Source organism: Salminus brasiliensis, chromosome 9, assembly GCF_030463535.1.
Source record: "Salminus brasiliensis chromosome 9, fSalBra1.hap2, whole genome shotgun sequence".
Lineage (NCBI taxonomy): Eukaryota > Metazoa > Chordata > Actinopteri > Characiformes > Bryconidae > Salminus > Salminus brasiliensis.
This window is the reverse complement of record NC_132886.1, coordinates 1985161-1999834: the sequence shown is the minus strand read 5'-3', so window position 1 is coordinate 1999834 and position 14674 is coordinate 1985161. Positions and strand designations below refer to the sequence as shown.

The 14674-nt window shown below is 45.1% G+C and overlaps 1 protein-coding gene across 1 annotated transcript in view; it reads left to right on the top strand.

Moving 5' to 3' along the window:
- Positions 1–1126: 1126 nt before the first annotated feature.
- Positions 1127–14674, top strand: part of sorcs2 (sortilin-related VPS10 domain containing receptor 2) — a 134638-nt gene continuing 121090 nt past the window's right edge. The window contains exon 1 of the mRNA XM_072687131.1: positions 1127–1189. The gene's annotated coding sequence lies outside the window, so the exon portion shown is untranslated. The remainder of the gene's footprint in view (positions 1190–14674) is intronic.

Below are 14674 nucleotides of genomic sequence, written 5' to 3'. Positions count from 1 at the left end.
ACACACACCACACACACACACACACCCACACACACACACACCACACACACACACATTGGTAATCCTCGGGTGTGTTCTAATCCCAGCAGCAGCAGAATGAATAAAACATATAGAAGTGTGTGAGAGTCTCTCTGTACTCTGACTGTACATCAACACAGCTCAAACGCAGGGTGGTCTGGGGTGTGTAGGGGGTCTGGGGTGTAGTGGGTGGGGGGGGACAAAAGAATATGTGCCCTGTGTGTGTTTGTGTGTGTTGCAATTTTTATAGGTGTCCAGTAGAAGCCTCAGTGTAAATATTTCTGTGTGAAGTGAAAGAAACAAACAGGTGTGGGGGGGTGTGAGCGGGGGTCTCTGAGTGGCTGTAAAGCTCAGCTGTGTGAGAGTAGCGCTCACCCTGGGCTGCTGGTGAGCTGGAGAGCGGCTGTTTGTTTAGCACCCGAGGCTGTTTACTACACGAGATGCTGCAGAGCCCTCAAAGGCCTCTGTGTAGCTGCAGATCCCTCACTCTTACCCTGCGCCGAGGGGTCAGCCGTCACGTGGAGGTGGACAATTAACCACCAGCAAACAAACAAACAAACACATTCCCGTCAAATCCTCATACGCTACACGTCCAAATGTTTGTGGACACCCTTCTAGTGCACTTGCCAAATAGCATAGAACTGCAGAAAGTGCAAAAGTCAGCGGCTGTGTCCCAATTGTGCAGTACACACTAATACTAACAGGTATAGCACTAATCTTAGTAGTGAGGGTTTGGCAGGGTAGTGCACTAAATATTCCTGATAGGAAGTGATGAAGCGTTGCTATGCCAACATACGCCACTGCAACTTCACTTGCATCGTTATCCACCATTGTTTTTTCTAATAAATGATCCAGATGTGGATAGCTCCTCCCTTTAAGTTGCATTGTGGGATAATGATTGGGGGGGGGTGTACACTCAGCTTGGACACTTTGATCTACACTACATGCTACATAATCAAACACTAGTTACTATTAGTGGTTAGTATGCAATTGGGACACAGTACGGATTTGAGGTCTGGTTTCTGATTGGTTAATGAGGTTGATTGGTTGCTTTCAGACAATATTACAACTGAACCTGTCTGTCTGCCTGTCTTTCTCCACAGGTCATCCTCATCCTCACCAAGTACTACCATGCGGATTCTACCAAGGTCCTCGAGAGCTCCCTCTGGAGGTAGGTGATGCTGGGTCTCTCATTCTAGCCACGCTAGCATCATCGGTGAGACAGTGCTGTGGCTCTGGGCCTCTCCGTGGCTGAAGCCTGTCTGTTACGGGAGGATGTGGACAGAGGCTAGGCTAATCGTTTGGCAGGTATTCTCTGGCCAGTTGTAGGAGAGGATAGCGGACATATGTCCAAATGTTTGTGGACACCCTTTTAATGAATGTGTTCAGCTACTTTAAGCTGCACCCATTGTTGACATTGCTGGTCTAGTCCCTGTAGAGAAGAAGTACTGCCAATAGAATAGGACTCTCTGGAGCAGATCAACATCATGACCCTATTGGCTCCATGCTGCCTAATAATAATGCCAGGCGTGGGCTAGAGGGGTGTAAAGCCCCAGCTCAATTGAGCTGTGGAGCAGTGGAAGAGCTGTGTTCTCTGGGATGATGGTGATGGAGCTCCATCCAGTACTTAACGTTGGGGATGATGAGGTGAGGTGGTTGTGATCATCATCATCCAACATCCTGACCTCACTAATGCTCTTACTACTGAATGCAATCAAATTCTCACAGCAATGCTCCTCCTCCAAAATCTAGCCGAAAGCCTTCTTCTGTGGACAGCAGAGACAGTTACTCCAACAAAAGCAGGATCAGCTCTTTAATACCACTGATTTCTAAGGAAACCCTGAATGAGCAGGTGTCCCAATACTTTTGTCCATCTCGTGTCTCTTAAGAGCTGGATAACCTCCAGTTTTGGGGGGTTTCTCTTGCAGCAGGAAGGTTTCTGTTTAAACAAGCTGCTTCTTGAAGGTGTCTTCATGCCCCCACACCGTCCAGCCCCCTCTCTCTCTCTGGCTGAGTGAGGCATGCATAATGTAGGGGAAGGAACCTTCATTAGCTCTCAGTAGAGAGAGAGTTTTGAGCAGCGCTCTGTCGGCTCCGCATGGCAGTTCAGGGACGCTGGGCGAAGCAGGCCGATTTAATAAGGGCTGAAGCTGTTGTCCCTCTTCACTGGCACCTACAAACCCCCTGGAATGCCACCCACAGCACACAGTTCTGCGAGGACCCAGAGCCACACATGTGACTTCCATTCATCGTCACTTGTTTGTAGTTGGGCGGCCGTGGCCTACGGCTTAGAGAGGCATGCTTGGGGCCAGAAGGTTGCTGGTTTGATCTCTAGGGCTGGCATTCGGTATGTCTGAGGTGCCCTTGAGCAAGGCACCCAACCAGAGCGCACTGGGATAGAACTCTCTGGAGCAGATAAACATGACCCCATTGACCCTGATGATGATGAATGATGGTGGTGGAGCTCCATCCAGTACCTTTGGGTTAATGAGGTGGGGTGCTGATCATCCTCCAACATCCTGACCTCACTATGAGCAATTAGGGGGTAGGTGATGCTGGGTCTTGTGTTTCATGCTTGTTGGATGCGCTGTGTTTTTCCTCCAGAGGTTTCAACTCTTCATCTTTAGTGGTTGCTAGAGTGTTGCTAGGTGGTTGCTGTGGCATTCCTGGTGGTTACCAGGGGAATTCTAAGTGGTTGTAGGATGCTAGGTGGTTTGTAGGATGTTGCAATGGTATCCCAGTTGGTTTCATCAGGGATCCTAGGTTTTAATTGCTGTATAAAAGATGGATGAGGCTTTCCTTTTTGTTGGATGCACTATATTTTTTTCCTGGTGGTATCTCTGGTGGTTGCTTGGCAGTTGCTAAGTGGTTGCTATAATATACCAGGTAGGTGCTAGGGTGCTGATATTTTTATTGCTTTTATTGCTACTGTATTTTTATAGCTGTATAAAAGATGAAGGAGGCATTCATTCTTGTTGGATGTTTTTTTTTTTTATCCCAGTAGTATCTTTGATGGTTGCTAGGGGTTTGCTAGGTGGCTGCTACAATTCCTATATTGTTCCTCATGGTTCCTCAGGTGAAGCTAAGTTTTTGTTAAGTGGTTTCCAGGGTGTTCCACCCAAGAACAAGGCTTTCCTTCTTGTTGGATACACCATGTTTTTTCCTGACGGTATCTCTGGTGGATGCTATGGTAATGTTACCATGTTTTTATTGCTGTATAAACAATGAACTATGCTTTAATTCTTGATGGATGTGTTGCTGTTGTTGTTTTTTTCCCAATGGTATCTTTGATGGTTGCTAGGGTTCTGGTAGATGATTGCCATATTGTTTCTCATAGTTGCTCAGGTAATGATAAGTGGTTGTTACGTGGTTTCTAGGGTGTTCCAATCAAGGATGAGGCTTTCTTTCTTGTTTTATCCTGATGGTATCTCTGGTGGTTGCAAGGCAGTTGCTAAATGGTTGCTATAATATATCAGGTGGTTGCTAGGGTGATGCTACCATGTTTTTTTTTTTTGCAGTATAAAAGAAGGATGAGGCTTTCATTATTGTTGGATGCTTTTTTGTTTTTCCTAATGGTATCGTTGATGGTTGCTGGGGTATTTGTAGGTGGTTGCTGTGCTAAGTGGATGTTAAGTGGTTCCAGTAATATCTCAGGTAGTTGGTACAGTGTATTTATTGCTAGATGCATGATGTTGCATCAGCAGGTGGTCATGCTAAGTGGTTGCTAGGGTCTCTGTTTTGATTGCTGTATCAAAGATAGAGAAGGCATTGCTTCTTGTTGGATGCGCTGTGTTTTTTCCCCATTTGCCCTGGAGTAGAAGTGCGAGTGTGAGCTCATTGGATCAGCAAGAGCTTAGTACTGCTCTATCCAATCAGAGAATGGATGCAGTGCAGTGATGTTTGTTGTTCAGAATTAGAACATGTTATTAATAGAGGAGATTAAAAGATTTATGACAAAACTGGACACATGGATGTCATTAGGTTAAAAAAAATCTGTGTGTTTCTGTTGCCCAGTATAAATCTGTGGTGTCTGGACAGAGGAAGTCCACAGGGCTGTTGGGCTGTCGGATCCAATCTTCCATCCAGGCTGCAGGGGGGATAAGGTGGACTTTCAGTGCACTTTCAGAGAGTCCACTTGGGATGTAGACGTCATTAGACCTGGCTCATACACTTACTCTGAATTCCTAGGGAATCAGAAATGACAACGTAAATGTACTTCAAACAAATAAATAAATAAATGTGAATATTTTATCGTATCGTAATAACTTATAATTTATGAGTGTACTGTGCATATCAGTCAATTATGTGGAGTAACATGACTTTTGCGATAAATATTGTATATCATAAAAAATGTCTTTATATATTGTGATATAAAGTTTATCATACATATAATTTGTCATATTGCTGTTTTTACAGACTTAGCCTGCAGGTATAGGGTTAGGCGGGAGGCTAGGGCTCAGGCAGTCGCTGGGCCTCGCCCCCTCCCGACCTGTACTGTGCATGCTCTGGATTCAGTGGTCCTCTAATGTCCAAGCACAAACAAGGTAGTAGCTTCCTTTTCGGACATTTTTGGCTTCACAACATCACATTGGAAGTAAACGGGGACGCGCCGTCCACTCTTTCATCCAGTCTATGATGCTGGTACATAGCTGGTCAAACCTTCCATCTGCAGTAATGGATGGTTACGGGACTCCTTCCCGTAACAGGGTTGTCCACATGCTAATCTACAACAGCCGAAACCTGTTCAACTCCATTGCTGTTAGCTTAGCACTTCTATATCACCTGGGTCTTGGTGAGCTGGTCTTTGTTTTTGTGTCCTAGACGATGTGGAAGGTGCTATTTTTGGATAATGCTGGGACTGTGTGGAAGTATGGGGCCTAAAGCATCATTGAGACATAGCATGTACCCTGGTGTCTCTCTCTAAAGGGTCTGGCCTGCCTCCAGATCTCTCCAGTGGGCTCTGGTCCGTAGCCCAGTACTGCTCTCCTCGTCCCTGTGGGGCGTAATAGCAGAGCCGCTCGCTCCTGTAACAGGCGGAGGTATTCTCTTAATTAGGAGCACTGGTGGGCTTTCCAGCACTGTGTACTAATTGCCTCGCTCGCTAGCTCATTAGCAGCTAGCCTTGACCGCTCCTGGCCTGCGCTGTCTGAGCTGCGGTTGTTTTCTGGGGTTGGATGTAAATGCGTTTGTGGTTTGGGTTGTTTTGGTTTGATTCTCCCCAAAAAATTAAATCTCTCGTGGAAGCTTTCCCCGAGAACAACTAGGTGATAAAACAACAGGGCTAATTATTATGCTAATTAGGGAGACCAGACGTCCTGTTTTTTAGGAACCAGACTCCATATCCAGGGTTTCCCATTGATTTCATCACGTCACGTATGGAATTCTACAGCTATAAACATGCCTCCTTAAGCCCCGCCTTCTCACCACCACACCTGGCCAGTACACCGATCAGTCATAACATTAGCACCACTGACGAAGGTGAAGGGGGTCATCTACAGAGGCTCCTGTCAAGGCGTGGACTCAGGATTTGACAAGAACCAAACTGTGAAGTTCTAGACCACTGGGTCAGAACATCTCCAAAACGTCAGGCGGGTCCTGTGGAGTGGTCAGTACCTACCTAAAGTGCTCCCAGGAAGGACAACCAAGGATCATGGACACTCAAGGCTGATTAAAGCTCATGGAGGTCCCACCTTGCAACTTACAGGACACAGCAGGACACCTTCAGAGGTCATGTGGAGTCCATGCCTGAATCTTGGGCAGGTGCGGATAATGCTATGGCTGGTCAGTGTATGTACCTGCATCTACATGCACCCATGACTCGGCCTATGCGACGTTCCACAGTTCTGGAGAGAGGTTCTCCTGCAGCTCCACCCAGTGTTCCATAGAAAAGGTGGACGTAGATGGACTTGGGCTTGATTCTCACCTGGCTGTCGTAGCCGCTGTGAGAGCTGACCGCCTGTCACTGGGCCCTGGGCCCTGAGCCCTGATGTGCAGCCAGTGGTGCAGAAATGATGGGTGGTGTTTTAGACTGGCCTTATTTATTATAGATGTGGGTCTGAAACGCAGATTTTAGGACATGACCTGGATTTGGATAGTTTGTGAACTCCGGCCCTGACTCCAACCCCTGTGCTTTAGTGTCTGAGTGAACCGGAGTCACCTGAGGACCCTCAGAAGGACCCTCGTTCAAACCCTCATAATAAACAGGATTCAGGCGGATTTACAGGTTTTTACACATTTGATGGAAATTGATCAGATTTTTAATTGCCGCAGAATGTGGTAAAACCAGTGTCTGAATGGTGTGTGTGTGTGTGTGTGTGTGTGTGTGTGTGAGGAGTGCAGTTCAGTAGTGGTGTTTGTTCCTGTGCCCTCGTTAGTCCAGCGATGCAAAGAGTGTCATTAATTTTACATCGAGCTTCAGGAGGGAGGGGGGATATATCAGTTACACAGCTGTCTAATGACCAGCCTGACCAGCCTGACTGCTAAACACCACACACACACACCCACACACACTGAGGGCTGGGGGCAGAGAGACAAAGAAACAGACAGAGAGAGAGAGACAGAGAGAGAGACACAGAGACACACACACACACAGAGAGAGAGAGAGAGAGAGAGAGAGAGAGAGAGAGACACAGAGACACACAGAGAGAGAGAGAGAGAGAGAGAGAAAGAGAGAGATAGAGAGAGAGCGAGAGAAAGAGAGAGAGAGAGAGAGAGAGAGAGACAGAGAGAGAGAGAGAGAGAGAGAGAGAGAGAGAGAGAGTGAGAGAGAGAGAGAGAGAGGCGGTTATTTGAAGCAAAAGGGCAAAAGCCTATAGTGAGCGCCAGGCTGATCATTTTGTGTGTGTGTGTGTGTGTGTGTGTGTGTGTGTGTGTGTGTGTGTGTGTGTGTGTGTGTGTTTGATGCCCTGCCAGTGAAACATCTGCGTCCTGTCCTCTTGTATCTCCTGCACCCAGCTGAGCCTCCTCTGTGTTCCTGTTTATTATTAGTATAACATCGCTAAAGCCGCTAATTAATTTCCTCTGAGGACTCAGACTCCTGCTCCACTCCGGACTCCGGACGGTCTGAAACCTTCCTCACACTCCACATGCTTCTTTATAAAAGAGAGGGGCCGGCCCAAGCCTTTATGGGACCCTAAGAAGACCAATACATCAATACACCAATCAGAGTCCTCGGGCAAGACTCCTAACACTGCATCCGCCCTCCTCTGTAATACGAGCGTCAGCTATATGCCGTACATGTAGATGTATCTTAATTTGGACCCCCCGTCCCACCACCTCAGCACCAGATGCGTCTTCATTTCATAGGGAGAGAGATATTGCGCAATACGCTGAAGCGCCCGGGCCTTTATCCACCACCCAAACGGTGCAGATCTGCATTTGCCCAACAGTGGCAGCAGCAGCCGACAGCTGGAGCTGATTAACCTGGTACTGGTGAACCAGCTATGAACATAAATTCATATAAAAATGCTTATATATATATATATATTTATATATAAATATAATATATTTATTTTTTAAATAAACTTTTATCTGTGTAATAACATTTCCTTTAATTATTATATGTTATTTTTCAAATATATCTTTTTTATCATGATAGCTTGGTGCTCTTGGGGGCCCCCTGGTGGCGTTGGGGCCTGACGCGAGCCTTGTAATTGGGCCGGCTCTGTCTGCAACCAAAAAGGGTTCTTCTCTGTCGTCGCTCGAAGAACCCTTATTTAAAAAAAAAATTCAAAACACCGGTGGTCTTTATCACCACAGCTAACACATAATGTTCTAGATCTCCACTGTAGGGAACCGGGATGACTGAGGTCAATGATGTTCCCTATGGTGGTGTTCTAGTCCTCTAATGCAGGAACAGTGGTAAGGGAACACTGTAAGGAACCGTGATTAGCGTCATACCTGTTCCCTGTTATGATGTTCGGTTTCTCCAGTGTAGAGAACCGTGATTAAGGGGTCATTACGGTTCCATTTAATAGTGTTCTATATAGTGCTCCACTCTATTATAGTTCTATTATAGTTCTCCGTACTGTCGATAACTCTGTTCCCTACATTGGAACACTAGAACATTGATTAACGATTGATGATTCTGTTCCCTATAAAGATGTTCCCTGCATTAGAACTCTAGAACACTATTATATAGGTACAGAAATAGTCTGAGAACCAGTGTTCTAGTGTTCTAATGTAGGGAACACTGATTATTGGACTATTTCTGTTCCCTATAACAGTGTTCTAGTGCTTCAGTCTAGGGAATAGTGATTAGGAGACTATTTATGTCCCCTATAACAGTGTTCTAGTGCTTCAGTCTAGGGAATAGTGATTAGGAGACTATTTATGTCCCCTATAACAGTGTTCTAGTGCTTCAGTCTAGGGGACTATTTATGTCCCCTATAACAGTGTTCTAGTGCACAAGTCTAGGGGCCTATTTTTATTCCCTATAACAGTGTTCTAGTGCACAAGTCTAGGGGCCTATTTTTATTCCCTATAACAGTGTTCTAGTGCTTCAGTCTAGGGAATAGTGATTAGGGGACTATTTATGTCCCCTATAACAGTGTTCTAGTGCTTCAGTCTAGGGGACTATTTATGTCCCCTATAACAGTGTTCTAGTGCACAAGTCTAGGGGCCTATTTTTATTCCCTATAACAGTGTTCTAGTGCTTCAGTCTAGGGAATAGTGATTAGGGGACTATTTATGTCCCCTATAACAGTGTTCTAGTGCTTCAGTCTAGGGGACTATTTATGTCCCCTATAACAGTGTTCTAGTGCACAAGTCTAGGGGCCTATTTTTATTCCCTATAACAGTGTTCTAGTGCACAAGTCTAGGGGCCTATTTTTATTCCCTATAACAGTGTTCTAGTGCTTCAGTCTAGGGAGTAGTGATTAGGGGGCTATTTATGTTCCCTATAACAGTGTTGTAGTTCTCCAGTCTAGGGAATAGTGATTAGGGGACTATTTATGTCCCCTATAACAGTGTTCTAGTGCACAAGTCTAGGGAGTAGTGATTAGGGGGCTATTTCTGTTCCCTATAACAGTGTTGTAGTGCTCCAGTCTAGGGAGTAGTGATTAGGGGGCTATTTCTGTTCCCTATAACAGTGTTGTAGTGCTCCAGTCTAGGGAATAGTGATTAGGGGACTATGTATGTACCCTATAACAGTGTTCTAGTGCTCCAGTCTAGGGAATAGTGATTAGGGGACTATGTATGTACCCTGTAACAGTGTTCTAGTGCTCCAGTCTAGGGGACTATTTCTGTTCCCTATAACAGTGCTGTAGTGCTCCTGTGTAGGGGTCCGTGATTAGGAGGTGGTCTGAAACAGCGGTGGGTTTCAGCACTTGTGTCCGTGTTGGAGTGACCTGACCTGCCGTGTGTTTGACCACATGCTTCCTGTTTGGGAGCAGTTGGAGAGAGTGGACAGCTCGTTCTGGAGCGTGAAGAGATGTTTCTGGAACAGATGGGCGTCCGCGAGTGTCAGCGGGCCTGGAATAATGCAGGCGGCTCTGGAGCGATCCTTTACCTCGGGTACTATTATTCATGATATGCAGCGGAGCGTCGGACGGCAGACTTCAAACGGCCAGTTCCTTCATTAGGCAGACGGGCCGTGTCTCCGCAGGAGCGCCTGCATGAATTATGCACGGATCCAGACCTTCTGCCTCCACTGATGTTTTAATCGTTGGAGGTTAGCTGGTAAACAATGCTGCTGAACTCGGAACAAAACCGGAGTCCTTCAGAACCTGTCGAAAGCTTGGAGGTCTTCCCTTCTTCAGATTCAATGAATTGACAAAAGTTTTGGGACACCTGCTCGTTCACTGTTTCTTTAGAAATCAAGGCTATTAAAGAGCTGATGCTGCTTCTGTTGGAGTAACTGTCTCTACTGTCCAGAGAAGAAGACTTTCTACTAGATGTTGGAGAACAAGCATTGCTGTGAGGATTTGATTGATTGCATTCAGCGACAGGAACGTTACAGAGGTCGGGATGTTGGATGAGGATCAACTCATCTTATCACAACGTACTGGATGAAGCTCCTCCACCATCATTCCAGAGAACACAGCTCCTCCACTGCTCCACAGCTCAATGCTGGGGGTCTTTATTATACCCCTCTAGCCCACGCCTGGCATTATTAGGCAGCATGGAGCCAATAGGGTCATGATGTTGATCTGCTCCAGAGAGTCCTATTCTATTGGCAGTACTTCTTCTCTACAGGGACTTAACAAGCTGTGTGTGCATTTGCACATGTGTCAGCAATGGGTGCAGCTTAAAGTAGCTGAATGCATTTATTGGAAAGTGTGTCCATAAGTATTTGGACATACAGTGTATCTAGGAATGTTGTCTGCAGTTTGACGATGAAGGAAACCGTCCAGAACAGAGCTGTGTGTGTGTGTGAGTGTGTGTGTGTGTGTGGAGATGTGTAAGCTAGCTCTGCTTTTTATTCTAAACACACCCCCTTTCACAGCTGGAGGTCAGTCCATCTGAAGTGTGAGATCAAAGAGCTTCTGAGGAGCAGAAGAAAAGATTCAAATGAATCAAATGGAGGAGCGCTGGCGTGTTGAGTGGATAAAGAATCCCAGCAGATTCGGGCCGGGACCCCGATGTACTGTGAGCTCCGAGGGTCCAAGGGCTCTACGCTGATGGAGTTTTGGCTCTGGATGCGTGTAAAAGCTGGACGTTCTTTGGACCTTCTTCTCCTCTGATGGTCAGCAGGGTGTAGCTGTTGTATCTGGCAGTCCCCTCGTTTGGCCCCAGGTGTGTTATTGCACTGTGGGGGTCCAGGGTGGTCACGCGTACGGGACATGTTTATGTATAATCCTGCAGATGGAGCGTATGCAGTGCTCAGACTGTAGGATGGGAAGTGATGTCAGCTAAATCCAAACTGGTTTCCCAGACATAACACGTCCATCCATATTCTGGATGTACACAATATGTCCACATATTTCTGGACACCTTAACTAATAACGCTCTAAATGTAGGTATTGTGATATACACTGAGGAGGCGGAGCTACAGTCTCTCATTAGGGTGAATATTAATAACTCTAAATGTAGGTATTGTGATATACACTGAGGAGGAGGAGCTACAGTCTCTCATTAGAGTGAATATTAATAACGCTCTAAATGTAGGTATTGTGATATACACTGAGGAGGCGGAGCTACATCACCACACATACACACTCTCTGCCTCTCTGTTCTGCTTCTGTCTCTTATTGACCCATTCATCTTGTCACTGAGGAAAGGAAAAGGACACCGCTGGTTGGCACCAATCAATAATGGATGTGCGTGTGTGTGTGTGTGTGTGTGTGTGTGTGTGTGTGTGTGTGTGTGTGTGTGTGTGTGTGTGTGTGTGTGTGTGTGAAGCCATCTCTGCAGCTCACTGTACAGTCCCTAAGTGCCATGAAACCATGGAAAAGTGTCAAGTTCTAGTACATCACTTTAGTGTGTGTGTGTGTGTGTGTGTGTGTGTGTGTGTGTGTGTGTGTGTGTTAGACCTCAGTTTGACCCCAGTTTTTAGGTTAAGCAGCCTGTGCTATTCTCCTCCTCCCATACTCACGCACTGACATAGCTGCCTTTACTACAGTTAGGACTGAATCTCTCTCTCATGCTGAAGCTTTAGAAAAGCAATAGAATAAAATAAGAAAAACAAACGAATTCTGTCATTATTATTAATATTAATATTATTATTATTATTATTAATATTAATATTAGTAGTAGTATTCTTATTATTAATACTAAAATTATTATTAGCAAACCAATGAGAGAGAACATATGTAATGTAACGGTGTGGAGTGTGTTAGAGGTCAGTGGTGTAACAGTGTGGAGTGTGTTAGGGGTCAGTGGTGTAACAGTGTGGAGTGTGTTAGGGGTCAGTGGTGTAACAGTGTGTGGAGTGTGTTAGAGGTGTCTCTCTCTTTCTTTGTATTAGTGACAGTATTGGTCTCTACCTGATGGTGTTTTACGAGCGTTAATCTTCAAAGACGTCCTGTTACACACTTGCCCTCTCTCTCTCTCACACACACACAGCCCCCCCCCCCACACACACACAGACACACACACTCACTCATTCATCCACTGTCTGGTGGAGATTGGATTAGTAATTCATGTGCTCTTCACTTACCTTTGACTCAAAGAAGATCACCCCAATACACACACACACACTCACACACTCACACACACACACACACACACACACCCTCTGGAGGTTTCACACCTCCATAATACATGAGACGATCCTCCATCAGCCCCTTCCCCATCCTACCCACCGTGTGTGTGTGTGTGTGTGTGTGTGTCATTAACACACAAAGCTGTCTGATGTTTCTGAGATGAAGGTGTGTCTCCCTTTCCTTCCACCTCTCTTTCATCTTTCTCTCCTTTCTCATCCTTCACTCTCTTTGATTTTCTCGCTTTTCTTTTGTTTTGTAGTTTTTTCTTTTCTCTTCTTGTCGTTTGTCTTTGTCTGTTTTTTTTTCTTTTATTTAGTTTCTTTCTTTCAATTTCAGTCTTTTCTAGTTTCTCTTTTTCTCCAGTTTCATTCTCTGCTCTTTGTCTTTTTTCTGTTTTTTTTCCCTTTAATTTATTTTTTCTAGTTTTTCGTTATTATTTTTCCTTTCTTTTGTCTTTCTTGTTTATTTCTCATTTCTTTTGTGTTTTCTTTCATTTTTTCCTTCTTCTTTGTTCTATTGTTTCCCATATTTTTTCCACTGATTTCTTTATTGCTTTTATCTTCATATATATATATATATATATATAATTTTTGTTATATTTGTTTCACTGTTTTTTTTTCTCTTTTGTGTCTTTGTTCTTTGTGTATTTCTCTTTCTGATCTTTTTCTTTGTTCTCCTGTTTCCTTTCTTTCATCTTCATTTTTCATCCCTTTCTTTTTTGCCTCTCTTTCAATGTCACACATCTTAAATAAGTAATATCTCTCTCTCTCTCTCTCTCTCTCTCTCTCTCTCGCTGTCTCGATCTGTCTCTATTGCTCTCTATCTGTTTCTCGCTCTCTTGCTCTTTCTCTCTTTCTCTCTCTGTCTCTCTATCTCTCTCTCTCTCTCTCTCTCTCTCTGTCTCTCTCTCTCTCTCTCTCTATCTGCAGGGCTTTGTCCTCCAGGCTCAAACTGGCACAATAAAAAGCTGAATGAATGAGAACAACAGCAGAAACACACACACTCGCACTCACACACACACACCCACACACACACACACACATTGAGAAGCACAGATTGGGGGTGTAGAATGTCAGTGGAGGGTTGCGCTGTCATCACCCTCTCACATATTTCCCATAATTATTCATTAGCGCTCGCTCGTGGGGGTGAGGTGCTAATGTATTATGTGCTAAATGAGTGATTAGCTTTAGCTGAGAGGTTTGGTGACTCTAACGGCTTTCAGAACAACACAAAGCAGCTCATGCTTTCAGTTTGTTAACCCCCCCCCACACACACACACACACACCACCCTACTCATCATCACAGGACCTCTGGTGTCCAGATATTATTGGGGGGTGAAGCATTCTTAAGTAAGATCATGGAGACTCAAGGCCCTGGTGAAGCAAGACAATGGGCAGACAAGGACCTAGCAAAACAAGATTATGGACAAGCAAGACCCTCATAAAGCAAGAACATAGCACAGCGAGATCATGGGCAAGGCCTTGGTGAAGCAAGATGCTGAACAAGCAAGACTCTGATGAAGCAAAGCCATGAACAAGCAATGTCCTGGTGACAACACCTTGTAGTTCAGCTTAACGCTGGAGCATGTCTCAGTCTCAGAAGGTCTGGAGCTGCAGGTTTAACCGTTTGAGTGGCAGTATGTATATATATAGAGTCATTGCTAAGATGGTAAAATGTTGGGGTGTTCTAAAACTTTTGACTGGTATTGTGTATCATCAATGACTTTCCTTTTTGGACGCAGAGGCTGTGTGTAGCTGTGTGGGTGGAGCTTCTGCACTGGGGGGGGGGCTTCATTCAGGCAGAAGGATGGAGATGTTTTCAGACCCCTGGGGTTCAGGTGCTGCTTGTACTCTCCTTCAGCAGCAGTCTCTCTCCGGTTCGGCGTCCCCCTGGGAGAGATTAGGGCAGAGCATCCCCCAGCTCCAGCAGGAGTGTGTGTGTGTGTGTGTGTGTATGTGTGATATTTTCCCTGGTTCTAAAGCAGGTAATGAAAAGCTGAGGTGTACGAACTTTTCCAGCAGCAGCAGCGCAGGGAGACATGAGGATGAGGAGGAGGAGGTTTCCGTGGGCAACAGGAGAGCAGTGAAGGTGCAAACAGCGGTGATGGTGATGATGATGATGATGGCATGCTATTAGCGCTGACTTCATTTACACATCTGAGGTGCTAAATAGAGATAATGGTAGAGGGAGAATGGGCGAGAGACATAGACAGTGAGCTGGCGAGAGAGAGAATATTGGCAGCAAATGAACAAAAATACTAATTATTATAATTTATATATACAGTGGGAAAAAAAGTATTTAGTCAGTCACCAATTGTGCAAGTTCTCCCACTTAAAAAATGAGAGAGGCTGTGATTGACATCATAGGTAGACTCAACCATGAGAGACAAACTGAGAAAAAAAATCAGAAAATCACATTGTCTGATTTTTAAATAATTTATTTGTAAATAATGGTGGAAAATAAGTATTTGGTCGCCTACAAACAAGCAAGATTTCTGTCTGTCACAGACCTGT